The 16165-nt window shown below is 32.5% G+C and overlaps 1 pseudogene; it reads left to right on the top strand.

Moving 5' to 3' along the window:
• The first annotated feature begins 6665 nt into the window (after nt 1–6665).
• On the top strand, nt 6666–7619 carry LOC148547801 (uncharacterized; annotated as a pseudogene).
• Nucleotides 7620–16165: the final 8546 nt, after the last annotated feature.

Below are 16165 nucleotides of genomic sequence, written 5' to 3'. Positions count from 1 at the left end.
TGCTAATTTTATTGTGGTATCTTAACGATAAAATTCTAGGTGGCATGTTAGATACTAATATGTTGCTCAACTATTGATTCAGACAAATAGCTCTTTCACTAAAACAATGTTAGTTCTTCTTTTTTAATTTTTCTCTTCCTCATCTTTTTTTTTCCCCCTTCTTTTTTATTGGTAGATACAGAAAAAATTAAACAGAAATAATAATCTTCTCATCTTTGGATATCTCCATCTTAAATAGAACAGAAGAAACCGACAACCCTACTAGGTAAGATTTTGCTAACGTACTAGGTAAGATTATTCTAAATTTCTATTAAGATTTTGCTATTAAGAGATCATAGAAAAATTAATAGAAAGGTCTGTTTATCTGATGAAAATAATAATTAGGAAGTCAAATTATCATTTTCTAATCGACAAAAAATTAGTTGTTCTTTCATAAAATAAATCAAAGTTGGGATGATGTTTTTCTCTGTTTCTTCACATATTTTTTACTTTAAGTAAAAGTAAGGGATTAAAAAAAGATAAAATATTTTTTATACTACAAAACATGTGTATAAAATAACAAAAATATTATATATATTAGTTAATATATATTATTTTATATATTTTTAAAATATATTTTATATTTTAATATAAATTTTATACTACTGTCAATTGATGATTTAATAATTAATTTTTAATATACACAAAATACGATATAATTATAATTATGCAAATATCATTTTTCATTTCTAAATAGTATTAAAATGATGGGTAACACTCGATGGATAGATATTTTACTTCTCATCAGAGACAATAGGTAAATTGTCTGAATAGCCTTGAACATTCAAACTCATAATTTGGAGTGATAGGAATTGGGATTTGCCTTCATGCACTTTTTCTTAGCTTTTCTTTTTCTTTTTTCCCAACAAAAGAAAAAGGATAGATAAGTATTAAAAGTTGAGCTTTTGATAAACTCTAAATCTTCTTAACCATTAGTCTTATATATAAACATTATAAGAATTTAAAATTATATAGTTTCTTATGTTATTATACGATCAAAATTTGCTATTCCCACCTTTGATATGAAGATTATTTTTCGTTTTATATAAAGTTTATTTTATTATGAGAATATTCATTACCGCTACCAAATTATAAAGAAATAACATTGAAAATCTGGTATTCGTTTATGTTAATGTCTATTTTGCCATACTAGATTTACGTTTATGTGGTAAAAGAAAATTATATTAAAAATTTTTATCAACTGATTATAATTAACTAAGATATATTGGCTTTTCTAGTTGGACAGTTATATAAACACCTTATGTTTGTGCGAACAAATATGGTAACCGTAAATTTTTTGTGACAGAAATATGGTAACTGTAAGTTATATCACTACTACAAGTCTACAATGCTATTGTTGAAAAAATTATTTATGTGCATGCAATCCTAGCTTTCAATGATTAAAAATATTACTACAATGCAATTTAATGATTTATAGAAACACCTTATCTTCCTACAATAATGTATGGAAGATAATAAAAAATTAATTTAATAGTTTAAATTAATTTATTTAATATTTATTAATTTTTATTAAAATAATTATATAATTTTAAATATAATAAATATATAATTATAAATACTATGTATATAAAATTATAAATATTATATTATATAAAATAATTTTAGATATTATTTTTTAGTATTATCGATATTTAAGCACAAATATGGTAATTGTAAATTATTTCCACTGCTACAAGGCAACAATGCTATCGTTAAAAAATTATTTAATGTGATGCTAGTAACTAGAAATTCAATTATTCTTCACATAAAAGTTATTTTTTTATACAAGTTTATACAAGTTATTTATATTCACGCGTGTATGTTCTTTTTTGTGTCGTTACTATACGTTTTTCTTCTTCTTTGTTATTTTTCTCTTTCGTTATCTTCGTCACCAACACCACCACCTCCTCCTCCTCCTCTTCCTCCTTCTTTTCTCATTAGAATTTCTTCTCCTCCTTCTCCTCCATCATCAGTTATTTCGTTGTTGAAGATAATAAATAATTCAAGTCCGTATTGTCAATTGAACAAGAACAAAATTGATTATTGTTTTGAATCCAATCAAGTGGCTAAGGTGTGGTTCGATTCTACTTAATTTTTTCGTTAGTAGTTTATGATTCTGTAGGTGAATAATATTTCATCATTGATGGTTTGAATTGAATGTAATGTAAAAGTTCTGCATTAAAGAAAATATTTTTCTGTATTTGCAGCAAATTTGGGTGTAACACAAAGATATTCGAGTGTATCGTTTAAGAATTTGCGGTGTATGTGTGCTGATAAATTCTGCATAATTCAAAACTTTTCTTCTCCCTCCTCATCATCTTCTGCTGCTTCTTCTTCTTCTTTTTCATCATCATCTTCTTTTTTTTTCTTATTCATATTTTTTTCTTGTTTTATCTTCTCAAGTTTCTTTTTATTTTACTCATTTAACAAGAATAAAAACAAAAAAATCAAACAAAGAAGAAGAATAAACACATAATACTGCAAAATTACTTGGAAGAGGATGAACTTACATTTATTCAACTAAAAAAAGAAAGAAATAAGGAAAAAAAAGAAAAAAATACAGTATTAGAGAAAATATTTTTCTGTATTTGTAGCAAATTTTGGTGTAACATGAAGATATTTGGGTGTAACACGAAGATATTTGAGTGTATTATTTAAGAATTTTTGGTGTATATGTGCTGATAAGTTCTGCATAATTTAAAATTATTTCTCTTCCTCCTCCTCATCTTCTGCTGCTTCTTCTTTTTTTCATCATCATCACTATCTTTTTCTTCTTCTTTTCTTAATCATCTTTTCTTTTTTATTTTACATTCTTAAGTTTTTTCTTATTTTACTCTTTCAATAAGAATAAAAATTAAAAGACTCAAACAAAGAAGAAGAAAAAATACATAATACTGCAAAATTACTTGGAAGAGGATGAACTTACATTCATTCAACTAAAAGAAAGAAAGAAATAAAGAAAAAAAAAAGAAGAAAGAAAAATGTAGCATTAGAGGAAATATTTTTTTGTATTTGCAGCAAATTTGGGTGTAACACGAAGATATTCGAGTGTATTATTTAAGAATTTTCGGTGTATGTGTGCTGATAAGTTCTGCATAATTCAAAACCCTTTCTTTTCCTCCTCCTCATCATCTATTGCTACTTTTTCTTCATCTTCTTTTTTCATATTCTCATAATTCTTATTGGGAGGAAAAAATTAAACAAAGAAGAAAAAAAAATACATAATGTTGCAAAATCAATAGAAAGAGGAGGAGGAAAAAAATGCAGCAACAACAACAGTAATAAAAAAGCGACGATAAAGATGAAACACGCAACGAAAAAGAAGGAGAAATGCAAAGAAGAAGGAGAAGAAGAAGAAAGAGGAGGAGGAGGAGGAACGCGGGATACAAAGAAGAACAACGTGATTTCACGCGCGCGTTATGTAAGTGACTTGTATAACTTGTATGCAAAAAAGACTTATATGTGTAGCAGTAGTCGTTGAAAATTTTTAGAATTTCTTAATTCTAAAACCATTTATATTAAATTATTAAGAAAAAAAAAATATTTGAGTACAAAAGCATATTTAAATTTGTGAGCATGATTAGAAAAGTTTGGTTTTTTTATCTTTGTCATTCAAAGTCTTCTGTATCTCTAATAAGACTAAATCGCAACTCTTCTGATGGGAAAAGAGCTACGAATGTGGCTATGATGTGTTGGAGACCAAAACTCTGAAGTCACTATTTATATTTGAGTGTGGCATCCATTAAACCCTAAAATCCAAATACAATAGTATCTTTGGTTTTATTCTCATTTATTTCTAAATCAAAAGTAATAATGACTTATTCCATTAACATTTATAACAATAAATGAGATCACCGTTATATAAATTATTTAATGTGAAATAGCTTAATTTGTTTATATAATTAATATATATTTATTGCCCATAATTAGATTAGGAAATAATAATTTTCTAACAATCTCTCACTTAGACTATCCATATATATTTTCCTGAAATAATCACATCTTATAAACTTTATGTATGCATCTGAATGCTATTTTCCTGATTATTTTAACAATCTGGTCCATCTCATATATTAGTTATAGAATTACCGCAACTTTTATCACATTAGTGTCGCGACGAAACCACGATGATCACCATACTAATATACTCAATGACATAGATCAAATTTGGATAAGAAAGTTCAGAAATTACAAGCAAAAATGATCTCATACATGTCTATTTCCAATTGGTCCATCTTTAATAAACTCTATGAGATCATGAGTCAGAGTGAAAACAAAATTGAATACTTTATTTCTGCAGAAATATTTATATCATAAATTTGTCTAAACCACTTAAGCATCTAAATGCACACTCTCACTGAAACAACATTATAAAATGATATGACACCTGTTCTAAGGGTTACCTGAAACGGTAATTTAGACCTGAACGTGAGGTCCAGACTTCTTTTGAGGCTGCGTCTAACTTATGCCGATGCCAAGATGCCGCCGTCTGAGTTCCTCGTGAGGAGGTGGGGGTGGTACCTGCATGAGACTCCGATGCTTAAGTTACCGAGAGCTTTAAGCAGGTTTTTAGTAGATTGGGTTTTGAATATACCTGAGACTCTGTCAGTGTATTTATAGTAAAAAGATAACCACTTTTAGAGTAGTTCAACCTTTGATGGTAGATGACTGTTCCCTTTATCTTGGAAATTAGTTGAGATCTCCCTTCTAGATAAAGTAGAGGGATAGTAAAAGATATTTCAGGAGGTAGTTGCTTCTTCAGATAAGTAGGATTGAACCATCCTTGCTGTGACCGATCTCTATAAAGTCGGGTAAGTAGATGAGGCCACCTTTTTGGGTGGGCTTTTATTCTTATTGGGCCGGACTTTATATTTTTGGGTCAGGATATGAACAGTGTCTCTACTTGAGTCTGAACTTTTATGAGGTCGGACTCGAGCATTTGTGGCTTTAGTTTCCTTCGTCGGGTATACCGCCTTCAAGAGGTCGGGTACTCGACGTATTTTGAAAGTTTTTGAAATATTGTGCCGCTTAATGACATGACGTGCGTTATGTTGCAGTTTTCTTGGAATCCGTGCATGTCATTAATGAGGGGTGCAGAATGTCACTTTTGCCCCTAGTGTCTTATAAATACTTCATTCTTCCCTCTTTCTTTCCTTTTCCACTTCTGAAACGTTAGCATCCTTTCCTCTTTCACTTCCTTCTTTCTTGCACTTTGTTCCAGCATTAAAGATTTCTCCATCTTGAAACTTTTAGAGGATTTTGTTTGCACTTTGGGAAAGGATCGTTAAGGTTTTTTTAGTTTGTATCGCCCTTTTGTTTTCACGCTCCTTCAAGGTTGGTGCTTTTATTCCCCTTTTGTTGTTTTCTCTATATTCTGGGTAGTATTCGTGTTTGAATGAATGGTAGTTTTAAAATGTTGCTTGTGATTGCAACTTTGACTTTGGGATTTTGCGTTCTAAAAGTCCGATTTTGGTTGTTGAAAGATTTTTACTATTGTTGTGGTTCTGAATGTGGGTTCTATGTTGCCCCCAAATGATGCCATTTTTGTATAGGATATAGCCTCATTTCTATATATGAGAGATATCGCATAACTGTTTGTGCTCTGGGAGGGTTTTGCAACGTTGACGTGACCTCTTTTGAATTTGCGAATGCTTGTGTTACTTTTGCTTTACGTTCGGGATGTTAGTGTCGATCTTTAAAATTAAACCAACCTTCTAATTGCTTGCCTTATTTTGTGTGATTTGTATTGATAGATTTTTGTTTTATTGTATTATAAGTGTAGCTTGTATGTCTCGTTCAGTAGTTCACAGCACGTCGTCTAAGGTTCTGTCCGACTTGAAATGGGTAGATTTAACTATTCTTACCCCTGTCCCTATGATTGGTAACGAATATGCCGAAACCTTTTGTAGATATCATAGATTATATTTAAATCGAGAGGATGAGAGAAACTATGAGATTGTGGTTGCTAACCCTGAGGAGAGGGTCTGCTTTTCCTGACTTGAGAGGTCGGAATGGCATTTCATATATATGTCTATGATTATTTTTTTACGAAGTTAGGGGTTACCTTTTCCTTTTTCTGAGTTTGAGTCCGAGGTCCTTAAATTTTGCAATGTTGCCCCTACCCAATGGCATCCCAATTCTTGAAGCTTTTTGAAAATATACCAACTTCTTTGTTAGAAACTAGATGTCCGACCTTCTCTTAAAGTCTTCTTTTTACCTCTTCGTGCTCACCAAATCTTTTAGCTCTAAAAAACAAAAGTTTGCTCTCTTTCTATGCTATTCAGGGTAGGAAAGTTGTCGCTATTTTTTATGAGTCCTTCCACGACTTTAAAAATTATTTCTTTAAGGTCCGAGTTTTAGAGGGTGTCCGACCTTTTTTTCTGAATGATGAGGATGAGCCCCTTTTTCCTTTGTATTGGGAAGAAAATCTTTTGATAGTGAAATATAACTCAGATGACTTAGACAAGGTAGAAGATGGTATGGCTGGGGTGTTTCAGGAGTTCTGGGGCCAAGCTCCTTATCTGGATATAAAAAGGTATTTAGGGAACCTGAGCCAGCTTTAGTTCGAGCTAGGTAGTTTTCTCTTATTTTTATAGATTTTGCTTGTAAAATTGTGTTGATGATTAATGTGCTCTTATTTGGGTGTTGCAAAAAGGATGGCTCCTAAGTCGACTTCCATGAAGACGCTCCCGGCTACTAGGAAAAATGTTGCATGGAGCATACAGTTGAAAGAAGTTGGCGAAACCGCCAACCTGTCCTCACCCTCGAAATCGGACTCGGGAACGTCAGCCTCTCTAAAGGTTATTCCCGACCCGACCACTCGTCCGACTCCTCCTCCTCCCAGCTCGGCTAAACCAGTAGCTCGTCCTCCACCTTCTACCTCTGAATCGAATCCCAAAAAACACAAGGCCTATGAGTCGGGGAGTATATATGAGCAGGATTTTGACGGCTTTGCTTGAAGTGAAAAGCACATCCTTCCACATAGCTATATCAACATGGATGATGTAGCCATCAGAAGCCACCTTCAGCTCCTGGTCCGAGGTGGAGTTCGGACGGTTGGCATTTGTGCGTCCTTGGCCAGGGAGTTGGAGAAGACTCCCCTTAATGCCGCTCAGAGCTCCTTGACGGCCTTGCAGCCTGAGGTGGCCTCCTTGAGGGAGTCCAAGAAGGAGTTGGAGGAAGAGAGGGGCTCGCTACTCTCCGACCTTGATAAAGCTCGATCTAAAGTGAAACAGGCGGACTCTACTTTGGCCATGTCAGAGGGTTTGAAGAAGAAAGGCGAAGAGAGTTATATCTGGGTTTTTGGAGAAAAGCTTGACTTGGTGGATGAGGTTACTAAAGCGCGGGAAAAGTACGCAGAGCTTGAGGAGTCTGTGGCTGAAGATATGGACGAGATGGTTGCAAACCTTAAGGCTTAGTTTCGAGTTGTTGCTCCAGAGGCAAACCTCTTCCTCATGAGCTCGGATAATATAGTGGTGGATAGAAAAATTATTCCTGCTCCAGATGATGATGAGGAGGATACCCTTATGCCCGATCCTAAGACCTGGGGCATAGCTCGGGTAGACTTCTCAAGTTCCTGATCCTCAATCGAGTGGGGAGCTCCTTCCTTCTCCAACTCGTCCAATTCCCGTGGTGCCGATGTCTAAATATGTCCCGACGTCTTCTGATCAAGCCGAGGATGTTGTCACAGGAAAGAAGCTCAATCCTTTGTGATTACTTTTGGCTTTCATAGTTTGAATGGCTTGACTTGTGGGTCTTTAACCTTTGTAATAGTTAGCTTTAAACATTTTCTGTTTCCGGCCTAGTTGTAGTTTGAACAACTTTTATATTCTGTTATGAACCTTCCTCCATTATTTTAGTAGTGAGTTTTTGGTATGAATGATTGTGTCATCTGAAATATATCTTAGTACAGCTGTTTAGTTGAAAAAAATTTCACTATTTTGACAACTTCTGATGTTATTTTTTGCTAAGTTAAAAAAGATATCGGCAAGGTAGATCAGTCCTTTCTGGACTTTTGTATACAAGTATTGTTTTTCTCTTTGTGAGTTCCGACTTCGTGTAATCGGAATTTTGCCAAGTTACTTTTACATTTTGTTTTTGGTCCGACTTATTTTTTAGGTCAGTTTACGAACTGCTTACATAACTTCTTACATTAATTTTTATTTCGTTGCTTCATCTTACCGACCTTGTCGGTCAATGATTTTCACAATTTTTCGAGCTTAAAATAATGCATTTGAAAATGAAAAATCTGATAGAAAAATACTTTATCATTAATAAGAGAGAAAGGGTTTACATGAATGTGTTTGCTACTAAAGATTTTCTTATAATCTCTAGCCCTTACTGTGATCTCTCGTTAAAACTCCCTTCAGAATTTTTTTTAGGAGAAAAGCATGAAGTCGGAAAAAAGAGTACAACACTAGGGAAGCAAGGTACGCTTCTCTAACTACAATACCTTTTTAAGTTACATGCATGCCACGATCTGAGAGCTCGTTTCCTTTTATGTCGGACACCTTATAGTAACCATTTTCTAAGACCTCAGTGACCTTGTAAGGCCCTTTTCAGTTTGCTGCCAGCTTTCTTTCACCCGACTTCTGAACTTCGATGCCATTTTGGATCAGTATAAGGTCGTTTGTGGTAAAGCTTCTCTTGATTACTTTCTAGTTGTACCTTAAGGCCATCCTTTGCTTCAATGCTTCTTCTTTGATTCGAGCTTGTTCTTGAACTTCTGGGAGGAGATTGAATTCTTCCTTTTGTGCTCGAACATTGATCACTTCATCATAGAATCTAATTCTTGGAGATTCTTCAGCAATCTCTACAGGAATCATAACTTCTATCCTATAAGCATGGCAGAAAGGTGTCTCCCCTGTTGTTGAATGGGGAGTTATTTGATATGCCCGCAAAACCTGAGGAAGCTCGTCTACCCATGCTCCCTTTACATCTTGTAGTCGGTGTTTTAACCCGGCCAATATTACTTTGTTTGCAGCTTCAACTTGTTCATTGGCCTAAGGGTGTTCTACTAATATAATTGGTACTTGATCTTAAGGCTAACCACTAAGTTCCTAAAGGTTGAGTCGGTGAATTAAGTTCCATTATCTGTCGTGATGGAGTGTGGAACTCCAAACCTTGTGAAAATGTTCTTATAAAGAAATTTTTGACTTCATTGAGCTGTGATGGTCGCTAATGGTTCCGCCTCAATCCACTTAATAAAATAATCAATTCTCACTATAAGATATTTTACTTATCCTGGAGCTTGTGGAAATGGTGTGAGGAGGTCAAGGCCCCATTTTGCGAATGGCCAAGGCGAGCTGACGCTGATAAGCTCCTCTAGGGGTGCCACATGGAAGTTAGTGTGCTTCTGACAAGGCGGGTATTTTTTGACGAACTCAGCCACTTCCTTTTGTAAAGTCGGCTAAAAGAAGCTAGCTTGAATCACTTTTTTGGCTAGTGATCGTGCTTCTAAGTAGTTTCCACAAATGTCATTATGAACTTCTTCTAAGACCTCTTTGGTGTAAGAGGTCGAGGTGTAGATATCCCTCTTTTGTACAGGACGTTGTAGACCAGGGTGTAGGTTTGTGCTTTCCTTATGATTCTTCGTGCCTCCTTTTTATCTTCAGGAACAATATCAAATTTAAGATAGTCGACTATAGGAGTCATCCATTCTAAGCTTTGGTTGGATATGGTCATTATTTTCGAGTTGTTATCTCCCTTTGATATTGATGGTGTGTGAAGAGTTTCCTGGATGAGGATTCTATTGTTGCCCCCTGCCTTGATGCTGGCTAAGTTAGAGAGAGCATCTGCTCGGGCGTTGGATTCCCGAGTTATATGTCGGACCTCTCTTTTCGAAAACTGTGCTAATTGTTCTCGTACTTTTTCTAATTATTTCTTCATGTTGCGGTCTTTGGCTTAATAAGTGCCATTAACTTGGAAAGTTATCACTTGAGAGTCACTAAACACTATCTACCTTTCTGCCCCAACTTCTCTAGCTAGCTTCAATCCAGTAAGCAAGGCTTCATATTCTGCTTGGTTATTAGAAGTAGGAAACTCGAACCTTAGTGATAGTTTTATCCAAATTTTTTGCTCATTTTTCAAGATGACTCCTGCTCCACTTCCGGATTTTTTGGATAATCCATCTACATACAGGTTCCTGGTCATTGGATTTCCCTGGCATTCAGTGTATTTGACTACAAAGTCGGCCAGATACTGGGACTTGATTACTGTCCGAATTTCATATTTCAAATCAAACTCGGATAGTTCCACAGCCCATTGTAACATCCTTCCCACAATGTTCGTCTTTTTTAGAATGTGCTTCATGGGTTGATTAGTTCGGACTTTTATGGTGTGAGCCTGAAAGTAAGGTCAGAGCCTTCTGAAGGTGAAGATAAGAGCATATGCGAACTTTTCTATCTTTTGATAGTTTAGTTCTTCCCCTTGTAGGGCTTTGCTCACGAAGTAGATAGGTTGCTGTCCGTTCTCATTTTCTCGGACCAAGGCTGAGGCTATAGCTCGGTTTGCAACTGTAAGGTAGGGGATGCGTTCTTCTCCTGCGACAGGTCGGGTAAGTATCCAGGGTTGGCCTAGAAACATTTTAAAATTCTAAAAAGCTTGCTCGCATTCCTGGATCCATTCAAATTGATTTCTTTTTTTGAGTATCGAGTACAAAGGTAGAGACTTCAATACTGATCCTGCCAAGAATCTAGACAATGCTGCCAACCTTCCATTTAGTTGCTGGACTTCTTTGAGACAGGTCAGACTTTTCATCTCTAATATTGTTGTGCATTTGTCTGGGTTAGCCTCTATGCCTCTTTGAGTGAGAATAAAGCCTAAGAACTTTTTGGCCTCCACTACAAAAGTGCATTATGAAGGGTTCAATCTCATCCATTGCTTCCTTATTGTGGAGAATACCTCGGAGAGGTCGGACAAAAGGATAAGGTCGCCCTTGATCTTGACAAGCATATCATCCACATATACTTCCATGAGTTTTCCTAGGTGAGAGAAAAATATTTTATTCATCATTCGTTGGTATATGGCTCCAGCATTCTTTAATTCGAAAGGCATTATTACGTAATAATAGTTATCCTTGAAAGTGATGAAAGAAGTATTTTCTTGGTCTGGTTTATACATCGAAATTTGATTATTTTTCTGGGTATGCATCCGTAAAGGATAGATACCAATACCCTGAAGTTGAGTCAACCAAGGCATCAATACTAGGGAGAGGATATGGATCCTTAGGACAAGTTTTGTTGAGGTCGGTGCAATCAATACACATCTTCTATTTTTTGTTCTTCTTTTTTACCAGAACCGCGTTAGCCAGCTACAAAGGATACTTTACTTCTCTTATGAATTTGGCTTCTAATAAGGCTTGTACCTGTTCCTTTACGACCTGTGTCCTTTCAAGACCGAGCTTCTGCCGCTTTTGTTGAACAGGTCGGGAGCCCAAATAAACGATGAGTTTGTGACACATGAGGTCGGGGTTTATACCTGACATATCGGAGACTTTCCAGGATAAGAGGTTCGAGTTCTTTTGTAAGAGATCAACGAGTTGTGCCTTTAGACCTTCTTTCAGGTTGGCCCCTATATTCGTTGTCTCTTTAGCATGATCCCCGATTTTTACCTTTTATATCTTCCATTCAGATTGGGGACGTAGCTCTTTTCAAACTAGGACACCACCCAACTCAATAATGTTGATTTCTTTGTCGCCTATACTGCCTCTTAAATTGAGGCTTTTATTGTAACATTTTCTTGCCAATATCTGATATCCATTTATGATAGCGATTCCTTCTGTAATTGAAAATTCATGCATAGGTGGGGTGTATAGACAACTACCTCTAGTCGGTTTAAAGTGGTACGCCCTATTAGGGCATTATAACCGGACATGATGTCGACTACGATGTTGTCAATGCTTAACATTCTTGACCTCGTGCCTTTATCGAAGGTGGTATATAACGAGATGAATCCAAAAAGTCAGATCGGTGTGTCACCCAACCCGAAAAGATTATCTGGATACACCTTCATATCCTTTTATTCTGAATATACCTGAGGCTCTGTCAGTGTATTTATAATAAAAAGATAACCACCTTTAGAGTAGTTCCACATTTGATGGTGGATGACCGTTTTCTTTATCTTGAAAATTTGTTGAAATCTCCCTTCTAGATAAAGTAAAGAGGTAGTAGGAGATATTTGAGGAGGTAGTTACTTATTCAGATAAATAAAGTTGAACCACCCTTGTCATACCCGACCTCATAGAGGTCAGGTAAGTAGATAAGACCATCTTTTTGGGTGGATTTTTATTCTTATTGGGTCTGATTTTATGTTGTTGAGCCTGGGTATGAACAACAACTATTTGAATAGTATCCACATAAAAGGCTTTAGGTGTTTGTTTCTTATAAACTAAATATGCATGCATTTATAGAGTTTGTGCTAATTTATTTATTAGACACTTAAACACTCTAAACTCTCTGGTTTAATAATAATTTAAAATATTAGACTACTAACACATTGTCACAAAATAACTCAAGTGATTTTTTAAATTTATTTTTCATAATTTGTGACAAGTATTCATAGTTACTAAAATAGATGCCTTCAAAAGGTGTTTTATATTCAATTACTTTAGTAGAAACAGTAATAAGTATCTTAACAAATTTTTAAAGAACTCCTTCAATGAATATATAAGTATACTTGCAGTTGATCAAAATTACCTAGATATTCAACAAGGTCAGAATTTGAATACCAAATGATCTCTAACTTTAGTTTCTTACTTCATATGTGTGAACATGTAACGTTTTACTATAACAAAACTTGTTTATCTACTACTTAGTGATCCATTCTTAACTAACTCAGATATCTACCAAAGATACCAATAAAGTACGTAATAACTATAAGTGTATAAATTTCTTATCCATCAGACTACTAACCTTATGCACTCTTGAGCTTTATAACTTTATTAAGGTACCTAATGAGACTATACTTGTCTCCCTTAGAGTTGAATATATAACCTTATTTATAATTTTGCATACCATTGACATACAAGAATAATAAAATATACTTACTCCTACTGAACTGATATACGTCATCAACCACATTTATCTCAAAAGGTCATATGAGATAATAATTAATTTGATGAAATATAAGTTACTAATGACATAAAGCCTCTCTTTTTTTTAATTTAATTCTTAAAAAAATTCTATTTAAAAATATACTAACATTGGAATATTCACACAAGTTACATCATATGAATAAAATTCATATAATAGTGGGCCCATCATAAATACCCAACACAACATTAATATTTAGTTTTTGGATAGAAATATTAACTTGTAAGTGGTATTTTTTTAATACAGTAATTAAATAATGATAATAAATCCTATCAAACAATAAGTTTATCTCTGGACAAACTTATTGTTCACATAGAACCAAATAATTATCACATATCTATTACCGCAAATGTGCATGTAATTTAGTTAAGTACATAACTTTCTTTAGGTCGATCTAGACTCGCATAAACTACATACACATAAATTCATTTAGTACAACTTACCAAATATTCTCAACAAAATTCTGTCAAACAATAAGCTTATCTTTAGATCGACTAATTATTCATATGAAATCTTAAGAATTGCAACTATTATTTTTGTATATATTTTTTTTATTAATTGGCCAAACACCAACCTTTCTTTGGGCTAATTAGTGGTTGGATAATTAAATAGAAAATAAACACAAAGTTCAATTTTATTATTTGACCAAATAATAAATTTTTTTGGGCTAATTACTGTCCGTATAAATAATAAGTATTGCTTTATTCTTAATTAGTTATCCAAACATATATTTATCATTAATATATATATGTAACTCTGTCAAATATGAACGTATTTTTTGGGCCGATCAATATTCACATAAATTATACATTACCATATTCTTAATATTTCAAAATAAATTAATTTTCACAAAAAAGCTATTTTAGCAGCATAATATTCAATCTATTTATTCTAAAATAAAAACTTTTAAAATATATGAGTATAATAATTTAAATTGTTATTAATTTTTTTATGTAACAAATCTAAAATGCTTATATAGCACAAAATAAAATAATAAACCACAATATATATAACCGCATAATATTAGAAGCCTTTATTAATCAATTGTTAATATCTTTGTTTAAAACAAAATTGAATCTAAGACCAAAAAAAATTCAAATAACAAAAAAACACAATAATTCTAAAAATGAATCATAAATTAATATTTATGTCATATATCATGTATCTTTATCTAAATTGAATATTTATGTCATAGACAATAAATATAGACAAAAAAGGAGAAATATTTATTATTAATCACGTACAGCCAAGAGTGATTCATAGTTATCGTGAATTCCAAACCAAAAAAATAAAAGACAAAAACAGAATAATTATGGTATAATTCAATTAATATAAGTACGTATTCAATGCAAATATAGTGACATTAAATTATTCAAAATCATGAAGTCAAGTTCTTTTACCGTATAGATTTTAGCCTTTTTTTTTTTTTTTGAAATATTCATAGACTAAATCAGCTCACACAAATATTTTACCATAAATTTGAAGTAAGCCAAAAACAAAACGATTTTTTTTTAATTCCATGTATTTGTGTTCTGCGTTAATTATTCTAAAAAATTTGAATTCTTTTATTGTTATAAAATAATATTAATAACAAAAAAAATTGCACATATTTGAGTTTAATTTTATAAATTCAAATTAAGATTTAAATTTAAATAAAATAATTTATAATTTTTCAATGATTTAATTATAGACGACTCTGGTACTATTTGTTGAAAATTCTTAGAATTTCTTAACCCCAACGAACACAATCCATATTAAATCATTAAGAAAGAAATACTTGAGTGCACGCAGAAAGCATACTTGAATTCGTGAATACGATTATGAGAGTTTGATTCTGTGATTTTCCTCGATCAAAATTTTTTGTATTTCTAATAGGATTGAATCGCAACTTTTTTATGGAAAAAGAGCCACAGAGGCGGTTTTGATGTGTTAGAGACTAAGATTCTGAAGTCACTATTTATATTTAAGTGTGACACCCATTAAACTCTAAAATTCAAATATAATAGTATCTCTGATTTTATTCTCATTTAATTCCAAATAAAAAATAATAATAACTTATTTCATTAGCATTAATAAAAATAAAATCACTGATATATAAATTATTTAATATAAAATAGCTTAATTTATAATTATAATTAATATATATATATATATATATATATATATATATATTTCATAAATAGTTTAGGCCTAACACATGTTTAAAATTATATAAACGAAAAAAAATTAAGACAAACTTTGTATTATCTTATGAAATACATTTAATTTTTTTCCTATTCTATATTTGAAATTTTGCTCCAACTAATCAAAATTTGACACATGTCGCACATTTGACTGTATGGTGGGCGAATTTTTTTTTACTAGGATATAGTTCATATTAAAACTATAAGAAACATAATTATCAATCCATCATCAACTTCCATTGTCAATTCGTGTTAAAGTGATTGACTTGGTAATTCTATGAATTTATTGAAGTATGTAGGTTCAACTCCCGTATATTTATTTTAGGGAGCTACTCAAATGAAGATGCAAAAAATATCTTTTTATGAAGATACTTTATATAAAAGTGTGATTTATTAATTTGGCCACACTTCAAATAAAAACAACACTTTTATAACATATCAAAATCTAATCCTACAATCCATTATCTAAGGGTCAAAAAAAAAATCATCACATGAAGACAATTATAATATCTTCATGGGAGTACCCACCTTTATTTTATTATACATATATAATAATTTTTAATTATATATTATAATATATTAAGGGTGACTAAATTAGATAGAATTTTTTTTTTTTTAAATTTGCATCGCACGCTATCCTATTCACAGACTAATTCAATTCACTCTAAACTTTATCACTCGTTGTGGGTTAAATTCTGCAGATAAAATTAGTATTATTAGCCCTTCTATTTACCATTTGGATTAACCTCGAATAAATTTTAATTTTTATCTCGGATAAAGATTCTGAGTTACATAATAGAACTATCACTAATAGAAAACTCCCGTAAAATCTTAAGTAGATGATTATTCTTG

The sequence above is a fragment of the Arachis ipaensis genome, chromosome B8 (assembly GCF_059453495.1).
Source record: "Arachis ipaensis isolate K30076 ecotype BB chromosome B8, ASM5945349v1, whole genome shotgun sequence".
In the NCBI taxonomy this organism is placed as follows: domain Eukaryota; kingdom Viridiplantae; phylum Streptophyta; class Magnoliopsida; order Fabales; family Fabaceae; genus Arachis; species Arachis ipaensis.
The sequence above is the reverse complement of the archived record's forward strand: the minus strand, read 5'-3'. Positions and strand labels throughout refer to the sequence as shown.